Raw genomic sequence first — 16,972 nt, forward strand, 5'->3', positions numbered from 1 at the left:
CAGTCTGCTTTCATAAAGATTCTTGCTGTTGTTGTTAGGTGCTGTCAAGTCAGTTCTGACTCATAGTGACCCCATGCACAACAGAATGAAACAATGCCGGTCCTAGACCAACCTCACAACCATTGCTATGCTTGAGCCCACTGTTGCAGCCACTATGTCAATCCATCTCCTTAAGGATCTTCCTCTGTTTTGCTGACCCTCTACTTTACCAAGCATGATGTTCTTCTCCAGGGACTGGTCCTAGTAAGTGAGATGATGTCTTGCCATTCTCGCTTCTACGACACATTCTGGCTGTGCTTCTTCCAAGATAGATTTGTTTGTTCTTCTGGCCATGGTATATTACATATTCTTTGACAATACTATAATTCAGAGGCATCAATTCTTCTCTGATCTTCCTTATTCATTGTCCAGCTTTTGCACGCATATGAGGTGACTAAAAATAAACCATCACTTGGTCAAGCGGACTTTAGTCCTCAAAGTGACATCTTTGCTTTTTAACACTTTGAAGAGGTCTTTTGTAGCAGATTTGCCCAATGCAATATATCATTTGATTTCTTGATTGCTGCTTACATGGGCGTTGACTGGAGGATCCAAATAAAAGGAAATCCTTGGCAAATTCAATCTTTTCTCTGTTTATCATAATGGTGCTTATTGGTCCAGTTGTATTTTTGGTTTCTTTATGTTTAGGTGTAATCCATACTGAAGGCTTCATTCTTTGACCTTCATCAGCAAGTGCTTCAAGTCCTCTTGACTTTCAGCAAACAAGGTTGTGTCATCTGCATATCACAGGCTGCTAAGGATCCCGATGCCGTTCTTCTTCATGTAGTCCAGCTTCTCAGATTATTTGCTTCGCACACAGACTGAAGAGATATGGTGAAGGGATACAATCTTGATGCACACCCTTCCTGACTATAAACCACGCAGTATCCCCCTGTTGTGTCTGAATGACTGCCTCTGGTCCATGTACAGGTTCCTCATGAGCACAATTAAGTGTTCTGGAATTCCCATTCTTCACAATGTTATCCATAATTTATTATGATCCACATTGTCAAATGCCTTTGCATAGCCAATAAAACACAGTTAAACATTCTTCTGGTATGCTCTGCTTTCAGGCAAGATCCATCTGACATTAGCAATGACGTCCCTTGTTCCCTGTTTTCTTCTGAATCTGACTTGAATTTCTGGCAGTTCCGTGTCAATTTACCGCTACAACAGTTTTTTAATGATTTTTAGCAAGATTTTGCTTGCATGTGATATTGATGATACTGTTTTATAATTTTCGTATTCTGTTGAATCATGTTTCTTTGGAATGGGCATGTATATGGATCTCTTCCAGTCAGCTGGCCAGGTGGCTGTCTTCCAAATTTCTTGGCATAGACAAATGAGCACTTCTAGTGTTGCAACCGTTTATTAAAACGTCTCAACTGGTATTTTGTCAATTCCTGGAGCCTTGTTTTTCACCAGTGCCTTCGGTGCAGCTTGGACCTCTTCTTTCAGCACCACTGGTTTTTGATCATATGCTACCTCCTGAAATGGTTGGACATGGACCAATTCTTTCCATCTTCTTTTGATGCTTCCTGTGTCATTCCATACTTTGTCCATGGAATCCTTCAACATTGCAACTCGAGGCTCAGATTTCTTCTTCAGTTTTCAGCTTGAGAAATGATGAGTGAGCTCTTCCTTTTTGGTTTTCTAACTCCAGATCTCTGCATATTTCATTATAATTCTTGGCTTTGTCTTCCTGAGCTGCCCTTTGAAATCTTCTGTTCAGCTCTTTTACTTCATATCTTTCGTTCACTTTAGTTACTCTATCTTCAACAGCAAGTTTCCAAGTCTCTTCTGACTTCCATTTTGGTCTTTTCTTTCTCTCCTGTCTTTTTAATGATCTTTTGCTTTCTTCATGTACGATGCCCTTGATGTCATTCCACAACTTGTCTGGTCTTTGGTCTATTAGTGTTCAATGTGTCAAATCTACCCTTAAGATGGTTTCTAAATTTAGGTGGGATTTATTCAAGGTCATACATTGGCTCTCCTGGACTTGTTTTAATTTTCTTCAGCTTCAACTTGAACTTGCATATGAGCAATTGATAGTCTGTTCTGCAGCTGGCCCCTAGTCTTGTTCTGACTGATGATATTGAGCTTCTCCATTGTCTCTTTCCACAGATGTAGTCAGTTTCATTCCTGTGTATTCCATCCGGTGAAGTCCATGTGTTTCACTGTTGTTTGTCTTCTGATGTAATGATTACTGCCTTGGAAACCCTATGGTGCAGTTCTACCCTGTCCCATAGGGTCGCTATGAGATGGAGTGAACTCGACGGCAATGGGTACATACGGCAGGTAGACAAACACCCCCACCACCAGGCGCAGGGAGTCAAAGGCAAAAACAATGCATCAAGTGGAAATAAGCATCCAAAGAATGGAGTCGCTCTGATAGAGCCAGTCCCCTTTCAGAACTGAGGCAATACCTGAACTAATCGCATTCACATCAAGAAGCAACGGCACACAGACAGGAAGCTGACGAAGACAGCTCAGAGCCTACATGGAGCTCAGTGTGGTGTAAACAAATCAAATCAACAATAAATCACATAACTTCCCTGAATCCTGTCTGATTTTAGGTGGGAGCCTCATTGAGGCTGTCAACTGTCTCTGTCTGCCTAAAACAGTGATTACTACTATTATTTGCTGGATGGAGAATATTCCCAGCCATTCATTCCAAATAGCCCTTCCCAGAACCCAGTCTGTTCTAGCCATGAACGACACTGAGCACGTACCATACACCAGGCACGTTTTTCAGTGCACCACACACACACACACACACACCCTCATTCAGTCCTCACAACAACCTATGAGGCAGTATCACCATTTTACAGATTCAGAAACTGATCCACAGAGAGGTTAAGTAACTTGCCCAAAGACACACAGCAGCAAGCAAGTGGTATAGCCAGAATTTGAACCCAGGCTATCTGAGTCAGGCCTGAGTTCCTAACCACTGTGCTTCCTCCATTGCACTCATAAATGACAAGCCTTGTGATCTCAACCCTGCATGGGGGCTTCCAGCCACTCATTTGCCCCCCTTCTCTCCCTGAAGCCTATACCCCTCTGCCTTGGTTTCCCCTCTCGTTAATGTGTGTACTCAGGGATCTCAGGACCCGCTCAGGTATGACAGGTAACGTGTACTGCTGAGCACAAACTCGTTTCCCCAGTCTCTCTGCACTTCCCCAGCTTACATTTCTCTAAGACAGAATGCTTGATGATTATCCGGGATGAAAAACTCTGCGTGGATCCTCCACCAAATCCAAGATCCCAAGTTGATAGCATAGGGTCATATAGTTCGCGCAGAGAAATCTATTACTCAAACAAAAAATAATTCTGCAAGTCTTGAAACACTTTAAAAAATTATCTGCAGAGACAGACATGAATCACTGTGAGGGAAACTTTCTTATGATAGGAATAAAACCCATAGGAAAACGGTTGAGGAAATGACACATAAGAAGGTGAGTGAAAGGGAGAGTGGGCTACTGGGAGCCAGCTGGGTGGATTACCAAGGCTGCCGGGGCCCAGTTGGGAGGAGGAGGAGGCTGGAAATGAGGCCCCTGGAGGACACGCCAGTCTCCAACTTGCTCCTCCTTTTTCTTCTTCCACTGCTTATGACATAGGAACACCTGGGGTAGTTGGTGAGAAGACCTGGGATCCCTGAGCTGAGGCAGCACAGAGTCTAAGCATCGAAGCCAAGGGAAGAGGCAGCATGTCAGTGTGGCTTGACCTCCTTCTTTCTGGCTGTGTGACCTTGAGCCATTGTCCTGTCCTCTCTGAGCCTATTTCCTCGTTAGTAAAATGGCACCTACTGCATGAGGTATGAAGATCAAATCAGAACATCCACACCAAGCGCTGAGCTCAGGAAACACTACAAAGTGGGCGTGAACAGCAGCAGCAGTAACAATAACAGCTAAAGAGGAAGGGGCCAACCAATCCCCTATGGCCTGGCTCACAATGCTTGGGGATCAGGTAGCCAACTCAGGCCCAGCCCTGAGCGAAGCAGAACACACACCTGGACAGTCCCAATTCAAATGATGTCTCTAGATGTGACCCTGGACTGAATGGGATCCCAGACCCTGACCATGGACCCTGGCGGCAGAGCAGGTGCTTCAGACCTGGGAGGCTGGGAAGAGGTAGGCTGATTGGTGGTGGTAGGTGGGGCTGAGGGTAGATGAGGCTGGGGAGGCCTTCTGGGTTCTGTGGATCTTTCCGCAGATTGGCGTGTTTCTAACACCGCACCCATATCATGAAGACAACTCCTTCAGCCACTGGGTCTGCATGAGAAGTTCAGGGGGGTGTGTGACCTTCTCTGGAGCTGAGGGAGTGCTGGTGCTAACAACCAGGATTACAAGTAACTGTTGCCCTTTCCATGCGAGGCTCTAGTTTTCAATATTGTAACTGTAAATCATTAACAAGCCCGAGCTTCTCAGGTTTGCGTGGGTTGGCAAGGATGGCTCCCCACTGCCCACGTGGGCTCATGTACCATTCTGTAGAGAGGATCCTGTGCAGGGCTGGGCCTGGGGTCTTGGGGTCTGTCACAAGCCTGCATCCATGAGGCAGCTCCTCCCACTCCCAGCACACCAGACTCAATGACAAAGGCTCTGCCCGTCAGAGGGACCCTGCAGCCCGTGCCAGTGTGCACGCCCCGGCCTACTCGGCAAACTGCACCTCAGCTGCCGGCCAGGGCTGCTGTGCCGCCTGGTGACAATGAACCCACTCAGTGTGCTTTAAATCAGGGTGACCCAACACCCTTCCTAGATCAATGCCATTTGATCATTCTCAAGTACAGTACCTCCTATAAATAAAGACATAAAGGGTGCTAATGTGGACGACCGGCCATTCTTGTGCATAAAGGACTTCTCTGTGTAGGCCTGTTGTGAATTGTCCCTTCTCAGTGGCTTAATTGTCAGCTTGGGACTGAGAGCAAAGCGGAGACGAACCGCTCTTCTTCCCAGAGGCACTGGCCGTGCCCAAGGGGCGGGGCACACAGCGGGGAAACCCAGAGTTTTTAGGTTGTGGGGTGGCCAAGGGTCCAAGCCAAAACCAAAACCCGGGGCTGTCAAGTCCAACTCATAGCAACCCTATAGGACTGAGTAGAACTGCCCCATCGGGTTTCCAAGGAGTGGCTGGTGGATGCCAACTGCTGAACTTTTGGTTAGCAGCCGAGCTCTTAACCACTGTACTACCAGGGCTCCGGCCAAGCATCAGGCCTGGGAAAGTGGTGTGCCACAGGCAAAGCCTGGTGTACCCCTGGCGCTGGAAAAACCTGGGAGGAGGGGGAGATCCACCCATGCTTTCCCCCCCCAAAAGTTGCCCAAGGGCCTCCTGGCTGAGGAACAAGTTTGGAATGTGCTCCTGCTTATCTGCATGTCTCCACAGCGACAGCGCCTGGGGCCTTTGCTGCTCTGTCCCTTCAGGGGTTAGCTCTCTTTTCCCACCTGAAGCTGAGGGCAAATGGGAAACCTGTCAGTGTGTCAAATATCAACGACGGAAGGCGAGAATGCCCACCCCAGCCCTGTGGGGCGCGCCTCAGCACTGCCCTCACCTGATGAAGGGCACTTCAGCATGGGGTCTCTGTGTGGTGGCCGGCGTGGCTCAGGTGCAGGGTGCAACACACCCACGGGAGCCGCGGCCCCAGACAATCAGCCTGAAGCATCGGCATTCCCAGGTCCAGACGATGACGGAAAGTGGCCCCTGGGGGTCTGGGGAGCCCTGACAATCAGGGCTCCCCCCTCCGCCCTCATGATAGAATTCCAGAGCCTCAGTGTCTGCTGGGCAAAGCAGGCCAAAGGAGGGGGGGCTCTGGTTTCTGCCTGCCCCGCCTCCATTTCCACCCTACACTCAAATGCTTGGCATACTTGTAGTTCTTTAACTAAGCCCTGCCTTTTCTCCCTCCCTCAGGCCTCTGCGCGTGTCCACACTGAAGTCTCTCAGCCTCCAACGCCGTCCTCCTACTCTCACCATGATAGAGCTCTGGCCCTCTGCAGGCTGGCTCCACTCCCTTCAACATGTCTACCTGTACTGAAACGATTCCACCCCTCCTCCCCACAGACCAGTGCCCTCCATCTCCACACGCTGGTCCAGGCAGAGCCTGCTCCATCTGACTTTCCCTGAGGGACCGCCTGGGAGGAAAAGCGCTGGCTTTCAGGCTTTGGCTCAGCTGCCTGAAGCTATCCCCAGGAGCCCTGCCTCGAAGCAGCACCCGGGGTGGAAACTCATGGGTGCAGGCAGCACTGGCTTGAGATGAAGCTGGCTGAACTAGCTGGACTGCACTTCACTGGTTCTCCAGACAGGATGGCTAAGCTGCAGACAAGCTGCAGATGTGGGGGAGACAGGGAGGGAGAAGCCAGGGTGGGAGGGTTCCTGGCATCCTTCTCCCCTTCCACTACAAATACTCTCCATCTGGGTCTCAAAAATTCTCCTGCCTTCATATAAGATGAGGTGGAGGGAAGTGTATTTCGAAAGTACCCCCAGGTACTGGAGGCTGTTCCCAGAGCACAGGTCCAAGTGAGCAGCTTTGAGGGGGCAAGGAAAGGGGGCAGAGGGAGGGGGCGGACGGAGGAGGCAGAGGGAGGGGGCGCATGGAGGATACCGAGGGAGGAGGCAGGACAGGCACAGAGTTTGTTTGGGGAGGCCGTTCGTTGCCTTGTGCTGGGATAGGGCAGTGAGAAGCGCTGAGGGCAGGCTGGCAGATACAAGATGAAGGCCCAGCTCATCCACACTCCGGGGACAACAGAAGGCCTCGGCCACCCGCCTGGTGCATCTAGACAACTGCACTTAAAAGCGAAGCTGCAGGCAGCCCTCAGGTGGCCAGGTCTGAGTGTGCGATGCCATTCACACCTTTGCAAAGTCCTGCCCTGGGAGCTGGGGAGTCCGTGGTTCCAGCCTGCAGGGTAGAGTTTGGGGGTGAGGGGGTGGGATCCCATAAGCGCCTGCACATGAGCTAGGGCAGGTGAGGGAGGAGCTCCAAAGAAAGTACAGGGCCCTGGGAATGAGGAGTCTGGCCAAAGGCATCGGAGAAAGCTTGCAGGGTGACTGGGAGTGAGGCAGACCTCGAGGCAGAAATAGTTCTCCACAGGGAGGGAGGTCTGGGCCCAGCGCTGAGGCCTGGACTGCAAGGTGGGGGCCAGCAAGTATCGCAGAGCACGAGGGGGAGAGGACAACTGAGAAGGAAGGTTTGGGAAGATGATAGAGACCCAGACTCCTTGCTGGCCCCTCCTAGAAGCCCCTCTGAGCTTTCAGTGGTATGAGTTCTATGAGTTGACCTACGTTTTAGCAGTCGGGGAAAGGGTGTGGCCAGAGAGAAAGCAAACCAAGGAAACACACACCACCTCACGGCATTTTTAAGCAGCCTGGGCTTGAGAGGGTTCAGGCCTGAACAAGGTCAATATCAATGTGATCTGAGAAACAGGACATGGCAGAGGGGCCATTGGGGTGATGTGGTAGGATTTGGGGACCAAGCTGGATGAGGAGGACTCTGAGGTTTGCACCCAGATTCCCAGGGAAAAGGAGATGCCTCAAACAGAGAGGGCAGTCCCTTCCAGAGAAGGGGACTGGATCCATGTCGCCCATGCTGAAGGGGACATCCAGCAGCAGCGGAGACGGCGAGTCTAGAAAGGCCTCTGCTGGGGCAGACCTAGGGGTCATTTTCCAGTGGGGAAAGCAGGAGTGAAGAGACGGCAAAGAAGGCAGAAAAGGGGGACAAGCCCGGGACACTGAACCCAGCATTATGCCCAGGAGGGCTGACAGGCTCGCTGTAGGTGCTTGACAAATGCTTGTTGAGCAAGTGGCTGAATTAAGGAATACAAACAATGGGGGGCGAAAAAAGAAGGCAGAAGATTTGATGTGTTTGAATTGTGGTGCTGGCAAAAAATACTGAATATGCCACGCATGGGCTTCCAGAAGAATGAACACATGAGTCTTAGAAGACATACAACCAGAATGCTCCTTAGAAGCTAGGATGGTGAGCCTTTCACTCGCTTACTTTGGACACGACATCAGGAAAGATGGATCCCTAGACAAGGACAGCATGTTTGGTAAAGTGGAGGGTTGGCAAAAAAGAGGAAGACTCTGAATGAGATGAAGTGACACAATAGTCACAACACGGGACTCAAACATACCAGGAAGATGTGCAAGCCTGGGCAATGTTTTGGTCTATTACATATATAAGGTTACCACGAGTCGAAGCCAACTCGATGGCAACGAAAAACAAGGAGGGTGGACAGCCAAAACACTTACTGGACATCCTAAAATTCCTCTGTTGGTAAAACCAATGGAGAGTGTTCCCCAGACTCGGCTGAGCTGTACCAGAAGTACCTGGGGGCTTTAAAAATCACCAGCATCCACAGACCACACCCAGAGATTCTAATTTAACCAGTCTGGGGTGGAACCCTGGCATCAGCATGCTTGAAAAGGCTCCAGATAATTCTAATGGTGAAGACGGAATGAAGGGTGGGGTCCAGGAATTTGTTTATTAGTATTCTTAAAAGGTTCTCCTTGCTGATTCTGAGGCACAGCCAGTTTGGATGATCTCGGGTCCTGGGAGACATGCTGGGGTATAGGCTGTGCCCTGCCCTCCAGCACAGGACAGATGCCTCCTGTGCATGCTGGACGTCAAGGGATCACCAGGAGCAGGAACGAAGGTGTAGTTCCTGACGGGAGGTGTGCTTTTCCTTCTACATACCTGTTTGGAGTCTTGGGATGTGGGATAGAAGAAATTATGCCCCATCAGGAATAAGTTCACTCACCCAAGGATTCTCTAACCTTCTCTCCCTGAACAGGCTCTGACAGCTTCACAGTCAACTCAAAGCCAGGAGAGATCCTACATTTATGTGGAAGGATTTAGCTGGTCTTAGAAAGAAACCTATGGTCTGTGGGGGGAACGGGTTGTTGCAACTTCTTAGTCGGTATTGTCTCTACTGAGGTTATCATTACTTATTTTTTGAGGCACACTTGAGGTAAAATTCTTTCAGACACAGGGGTCCAAATGTAAGTCAGATGGTGAAGTCTAACCATGTGCAACACTGGGTAAATGACAAAAAGAAGGAAGAAGCAATGGTGGAAGGACCTGGAAGGGCAAATCCAGGCTAGCCAAGACCTGGAAGGGCTTGGGGGCAGCCGAGACTAGCTACTTGGGGACTGGGTCTCAGAGCAGAAACAGTATCTCACATCGTGCCCCAATTAGGATTCAGTTCCACTTTTAAACGCAAAAACAAAAGCCCAAGAAGAACCACCATGATTTGCCATGCAGCTGCCTACCACTGGCCACGTTGCGAATGCACCATAAGCACTGCCCAGTCTCTAATTTCTGAGGCGGGCACTGCCCTTAGTCGACATAGTCTACCAAGACAACATTATGGCAAACCTAACTCAAATCCCCAACTCTCTAAGGCTACGGTGTTCATGGACCATGGACTACCAGAAGAACAATCACATACGTCTTGGAAAAAGTACTGCCAGAGTGTTCATCAGATGCAAGGATGGCGAGACTTCGTCTCACGCACTTTGGACATATTATCAGGAGGGACCAGTCCCTGGAGAAGGGCACTATGCTTGGTAAGGTAGAGAGCCAGCGAAAAAGACGACAACGCTCAATGAGATGGACTGACACAGTGGCTACAACAATCAGCTCAAACATAACAATGACTGTGAGGATGGTGTAGGACTGAGCAGTGTTTCATTCTATTGTACCTGGGTCGCTAGGAGTCAGAAAGGGCTCAGCAGCACCTAACAACAACAACGTGCTGTTCAATGTGTAGCCACCAGCCACATGTGACTTTTTAAATTTAAATTTTGATTAAATAAATTAAAAAATCTTGTTTTCTCCAGTTGTATTAGCCATATGTCAAGTGCTCAGCAGGTACATGTGGCTGGCGGCTCTGTATTAGAACAAATCCAGAAATTTCCATCACTGCAGAAAGTTCCACTGGACAGCATTGCTCTAAAGAACAGGCTCTAAGATAAAGCCAGTTAGCTTCACTTTTAGATCTAAAAAAAAAATTAAGAATGTTTAGTCATCATGGCCACCAGCAGCAGCACTCCTGAGCTATTACCAAGAGAGACACCCTGCTATTTGGCTGATTTTCTTGTACTTACTAACATCTCCAAAGAAACAGCAGCAGTTGTCATCTCTATAAATGTTCACCTTGTGCTGTTTTTTTTTTCCAACTGTAAATTTTAATCCTTGCCTTTAGAGGGTGATTGTTGATCTGTCTGCTTTAACCCAGCAACCCAGCTCCACAAATACTGGGCTAACTTGTGTCTCCTGAAGACATTCAGGAAGGCCTGTAGCTAGAGCTTCCTCCATGCTTAATGTCCAGGCCCCCAAAATTATATTCAGGGATGATATTAGAAGAGAAGAGCTTGATAATGTGGGTCCTTAGCAGGTTTTTCAAAATTTTAAGTCTTATGTTGAACTCTGTAGGCTTTTATTTTTAACAATAAGGGAGAAAGGTGATTTTCAAGAACTTGTGAAAAGGTACAAGGGTTTGCAGAAATAGAAAACATTGATTAAGAAGAGGGTGTGGCCCCCTTGCGGAGGCAGTAACATTGGCGATGATGCTGAATTTTCAAATCCCTGGGGATCGAATTCATAGGCTGGGCAACCCCTCTGCATGGCTGCGACAAAACCAAGTCAATCGGAGTTGGGTGTTTACAACCACGCCTGTCAGTGTACTCAAAGCACAGTCTGAAGGGGATGAGGTTACAGCAAGATGAGAAAGACAGTCAATCTGAAGGTGGTTATCAACTGTTTTAACCTGAGTTTTTCTTATGAGACCCTCACTCCTTTATGTAAAGCTAACCCCCCAAAAAAAGCAAAAAACAAAAACAAAACATCCCCAAAATACCATGCATTCCCTTTTCCCCAAATTCTTACATAATAGGAAAATCATTTTTGGAGTCACGCGTACCTCTAATAAAAACTAGGCAGGGGAAATAGTCAAGATTATTTTCTTCAATGTTCTGGGACGTTTGGTCACACAGGAGCCCTGGCAATGCAACGGTTAAGCGCTCAGCTGCTAACTGAAAGGTTGGCGGTTTGAACCCACCCAGTGGCTCCGTGGGAGAAACACCTGGCAATCTGCTCCTATAAAGATCCCAGCTTAGAAAACCCTATGGGGGCAGTGTTATTCTGTTACGTGGGGTTGCTATGAGTCGAAGCTGACTTGACGGCACCTAACCACAATTTCTTAGTGTTAGGTTTCCAATGAAACTGGAATGGTGGAAGCTCATTTTAAAAGGTGTGTACCTTTAACTATTAATAAAGTCACCAGCAGGACAGATGCAGACAGTCAGTCACCCACCTGATAGTGACCCCAAATTATTCCCCTCTTACATTTTTTTTTATATGGAGGATATAGATTCTTCACAGAACAAGAGGGTGCGCTGAAGATTTCTTCTGCATTACAGTATTTCTCTTTATGAAACTTACAGAACGCTTGGAGTTACATGCTGTAAGCAAATTATCTGTTGATTTTTCCCTTAGTGCGAGCAATTAAACATGAAAATAAAACCTTTTATTAAATGTAAAGCTAGATTTATTAAAAGTAATATACACCAAACTACTACTTCGCTGATAATGGAATTAGCACAAGGTAATTTTTCTTTACTTTGCCTGAATGTGTTTTTTATTAAAGTGAAAAACACATACAATTTTTTTTAAAGCATATTATCTTTAACCCATTTCATCAAACTAAAAAAAAAAAAAAAAACGAAACCCATTGCTGTCAAGTCGCTTCCAACTCATAGTGACCCTGTAGTTATTATTTAAATCACTGTTGAAGGAAAAAGCTGTCCCACGTCTATTCTTCTATGAAATGGATGTAACTTTAAATACGCTTCCATTTAACGAGAGAGACCTCTGACTCTGGTTTCTGAAAATGCAGCAATTGGAAGAATACAAAAATACCACAGTTTCAGTTTTCTCCTAGTCTCAATTTGCATGTATAAAAATCAAACCTGAGAAATTCATAATGTCCATTTCTGTGAAACAGGTGCTAATTCAACTCCAGTTTTCAAAATCTGTGTACAATAAAGATTTTTAAAAAACAATTTAAAAGCTGTACCAAGAACCTGGTGCTAATAACACTGTTTTTAGTAACACTGACAAGATCTAGAAAGATATGTAGTCAAACCTGTTCTATCCATCTTTAAGTATTCTTGCTGTAATATTTTAGTTAAAGACTGGTAAGAAAACAATCTATAAAAACTGGGTCTTTATATTACCAAATTCGTAGTATACGCCTGATCAAAATATTATCTTGAATATCTTTGAATCAGCAATTTGCGTAACGTCTACTTAGTTTGTATTAGTCTTTCTACCTTTATTAAAATAAATAATTAAAAATATTGAAAATTTAATATGACAACAAAGCCTATAAACGCAGGTTTCAGGCTCAATTTTCTTCTGGAGATTTTTTTCTTTCCAATTTTCTTTGTCCCGGGATTTAATTTTTCCCTTTTATTAGTTACATCCAATAAATCCCACTTTTAACATTTGCAGACATCCGCTTCTCTGCAGGTTAAGATAACTCACTCAAACAACTGATTCCCGAGTTTAAAGTTGTAGTATAAGCTAGTTTTTGCTAAAATCTCAACAGCATAATTCATAATTCTCAACAGCACAATTCCCCAATCCCTAATGTGGGTGCTTTTCTTTTGTGCAAAATAACTAATTGGTTTTCCAGCTGCTACAAAACTATATGTGTCTGAAAGGGACTATGCAAACAAAACATCTCATAGATTCTGCTTATAAAATATCTTACTATGTAGCTCTGGAGCCCTGGTGGCGTAGTGGTTAAGAGCTCGGTTGCTAACCAAAGAGGCTGGTAGCTCGAATCTGCAAGCCGAATCGACAGCAATGGGTTTGGCTTGGGTTTTGTATGTAGCTCTACTATAATCATACATTGTGAAACCTCTGCAACTGGCTAGTTCTCAGATAACCTCATATCCTTAGCAAACTGCATTCACTCTTACTGCTAATCAGAAATCTTACAGAAGGAATCAGAAGCATTTCAGTGCCGAAGATGGAAACAGATAAAAGTTCCCGAAACCCTATGGAAAAGCCATAGCCATGATAACAGCCTGATGTCATGTCCTCTGTATCATAATAGCCTTGCTTGTTTCACACAGTCTTTGTGGTAAGAAGACTCTTCTGGTTATCGAATACGACTTGAGGCTAAAAAAGGAAAATTCTGTCATAATGCATTTTTTAAAAAAATCTTGAATACGGCACAGGAACTGGAGGAGACGTTTGCCCATGGTGTGGTTTTTTTTTTGGGGGGGGGGAGGGCTAGGAGAGGCCATAAAAAGGCAAATTAAAAGCCGATTAGCAAAGAGTCCATTGACTTAATTCACGTACAAGAGACAAAGAATTCAAGATGGAAGTTGGTCATACCCCAGTCAGAGGACTGGGAAAAGCATAATGGACCCCACATCGTCCTGGGGTGAAGCAGAATTACAGTTTACATGATACCCCACATTCCCTCTGTGGCCTAATTCCACACAGACAACCAGGAACACAGGAAAGCGATCACGTCAATAAACCAAAAAATCACTTCTCCAGGGATAACTGCCATCAGAGTCACAGCTCTATCAAGAAAATTGATTTTAAAGAATTCCATGTAAAATTTTAAAAGTGAGATTCCTTCACTTATCATTCAATGGAAAATTTAAAACAGAAAAAAAAAAAAAGATTTTGCTTTCCTAACGCATGGCTACTCCTCTGCTCGGTTGTTCTTAAAAATAAATTATGTAAAGCAGACTTTTCTCTAAATATACCGTACAAGGCTTTTCTCTAAATATACCGTACTTTCCCATATACACACAGCAAATGATATTTGCATACACCGAGTGTATGCGCTGATACACACATGGTAAAAACTTAAAAAACATGGACTGCATAAATCAGTACATAAATCAGCTGGTTTTAAATAGGCACCAACTTAAACAGATTTGTTTGCAGTTTTTGAATTCCTCAGGTAGAAAAGATCTTTCTCCCTGGCAGTGGTTCTACAAGGTGTTTCTGCTGTATAGAACGTGCTTCTCCATATAAACAAAGAAAGACTCCAGGATCTTGGTATTCTACCCTTGCCTTTGCTATTAAACTTTCACCCCGATGAACGTGATGGAGACCAGCGAAATCAGCCGGTCATGCTACAGTAAACATGATATTCTGTGTGCTGCCCCAGACATTTTTTCTCAGGAATATAAGCCATCTGCAATTTATTATGAGGTTTCTCCCCGACTGACACCCCATTATGTATATTCAGTCATGCTCAAACGAGATTTCAAGTGATCAATATACTATTTGTGCTGAAGGTCTATTAGCAGTTCTAGGAATAAACTCTGCAGAGAAACAAAAATGGAGTGATAGTCAGCGAACGGAATTACATGGAAATCCATGTTTTAGGGGATGCGGGTAGGTGGACAGAAGGGGAAAAAAAGCGAGGGGTGTGAGATGGTTTTCTTAATAAAAATCAGCTTTCTAGAGTCTGTCCAATGATAAAATGTATTAAATGCCAGGAATTTTTCAAAAAATGTCTTAAATTACCTCTTGAGATCTCTAACGAAACAGGGGGAGGCCCTGGGTGGTGCAGATAGTTAAAGAGCTTAGCTGCTAACTGAAGGGTTAGAAGTTCAAGTCCACCCAGAGGCACCTCGGAAGAGAGTCCTGGCAATCTGCTTCCCAAAAATCAGCCATTGAAAACCCTATGGAGCACAGTTTTACACTGACACACATGGGGTTCCTGTGAGTCTGAATCGACTCGACGGCAACTGGTTGAAAGAAGCACTGGGTCCCTTTCAGAGAACAGACAGTTCTTTCCTTAAAGAGCCATCCCGGAAGTTCTTGATATTCACAAAATGGAGACGGGGGCTCTTCCTGTGAAAATCTGTAAAACCCCGCCCCATCGAACGTCTTTGTGTTGACACAGCAACGGCCCTCCTGCATACTGTTGACACTTTATGTTTTATAACTGAAAGTTACCCGATCCTAACAGAGCTTGCCCTTCATCAGCTGGCCTAAAGGGGCATTTCAGTCAACGGACATGGGCGAAAAGGTAGCTCTAGAGTAGCCAGAGGATTTCTGCTCCTGAGGCTGCATATGTCTACGTGCTGGAATCTGTCTGCTTGAACCAGGAGATTAGGACAGGCAGGGCCACCCAGAAAGACATGACTTTTGGGAAAGTGTCAAGTCAACATTACCCAGACACCAAAGGTATACAGTCTACCCCGATGATAAGTAACGTTGGGGAGGTGGTATAGACAAGAACACCAATCAATGGCTGTGATGGTGGTCACTGGAAGTTGCACTGCTGTGTTATGAAAAAACGTTGGTCTAAGGCACTTTCTCCCCACAAAAGATGGCATTGCCCCCTTCTAAAACCAAATCAGTTGCTATGGAGTGGGTTCTGACTCATAGCAACCCTACGGACAGGGTAAAAGTATCCCATAGGGTTTCCAAGGCTTTTCATAATCTTTACGGAAACAGACTGCCACATCTTTCTCCTGTAAAGCAGCTGGTGGGTTCGAACTGCCAAACTTTCAGTTAGCAGCTGAGTGCTTAACCACTGCGCCACCAGGACTCCTTCATCTCCCTCTAGACCTGTATTTATGAGGCTAGAATCTTGGGCAGAAGGAAGGAAAATGGGAATTACTGTTCTGCATACAGCTCCAGCATTATTGATATTTAATTACTTGTTTTGCTGAACTTACGTTTTGGACCATTCTCAGGCAGGAGCACACAATCACCATCCACTGTGTCAAAGGAACAGCACCTGTAAGACCAAAAATATTTTGATTGTTAGCAGTCTGGAGAGTTTCCAAATTCCATGATTTACAGTAATTTAACCAAAGGAGATGCGTCGTGAGCTACCTCTGGACAGAAGCTATTTCTCATGGTATTTCTGGTTCTAAAACCTAGAGCTCAACTACTTTTACCCCAGCAATCCAAATGAAGACATGCTGCAAAAATAAATGTACTTAATCATAATAATTTTTTGTCGCTGCACAAGATACCCAAGCATAGCAGAACCAGAGTTCAATATCTACCACAATAGAAACAAATAAAAACCCTCCTTAAAATAAAGAGTTGAATAATCTTGAACTACAGCTCTAATCTGTGTAAAATACACGTGTCTGTGGCAATATGTGCACACCAAAGCGCATTCTTTGATTTTGCAGAGATGTATGTGCAAGAGTTCAATGTCATATAACTTCAAACAATCAGCAACTTCCAAACGGTTATTTTAAAGGCCACTCCCCACTACCCCAACCCAACGCTCATACACCCAAAAAACCTATGAATGTATTAATTTTTAAATACCCAGAGCCAATGAAACCGGGTATTACTAACCCTACCAAAAAAAAAAAAAATCCGTTGCTGTCAACTCCAACTCATAGTGACCGTTTCAGGCCAGAGTAGAATTGCCCCAGAGCATTTCCAAGGAGCAGCTGGTGGATTCGAAATGCCAACCTTTTGGTTAGCGGCCTCGTTCTTAACCATCACGCCATTACTAACAGGGCTCCATTACTAACCCTACAAATCCCTATATTAAATGGTTTAGCAAAATGTGCCTTCTTCAATTTCTCTGCAAAACATGCATAACCTGACATACTCAGATGAAAAAGACAAGATTCTTGCAACCCAGTTCTAACAGGTCAGACATCAGATGCCCCTCTCCATCCTCCAAGGCTTTCCAGTGTCCCCCCAAAAGCTCAGTGTACATTAGCATCATCTCCTGTGGTGAAAAATGAGATTTGCTGGTGGGTTAAAGAAGCCTAGGTGTTATTCTGCCAGCACATTCACTTCACGGGAGGTGGGTGTTCTGGAATGTTCTTCACACAATGTTGTGTGCGTATTTACCAATTGAACTTAAGGAGGTGCCGTTCTGGAACCTTCTCCCACTGCAATTACTGTGCAAACAGGCAGAGATAA

General features: G+C 45.6%; 1 long non-coding RNA gene across 3 annotated transcripts in view; it reads right to left on the reverse strand.

Moving 5' to 3' along the window:
- LOC111750595 (uncharacterized) overlaps positions 1-16,972 on the reverse strand; it is a 140,901-nt gene that overhangs the window by 120,839 nt on the left and 3,090 nt on the right. For all 3 annotated transcript variants that reach the window (XR_002785702.2, XR_002785701.2, XR_010319020.1), the window contains exon 2: positions 15,751-15,812. This is a non-coding gene — a long non-coding RNA (uncharacterized LOC111750595). The remainder of the gene's footprint in view (positions 1-15,750; positions 15,813-16,972) is intronic.

Source organism: Loxodonta africana, chromosome 22 (assembly GCF_030014295.1).
Source record: "Loxodonta africana isolate mLoxAfr1 chromosome 22, mLoxAfr1.hap2, whole genome shotgun sequence".
Taxonomy (NCBI): Eukaryota; Metazoa; Chordata; class Mammalia; order Proboscidea; family Elephantidae; genus Loxodonta; species Loxodonta africana.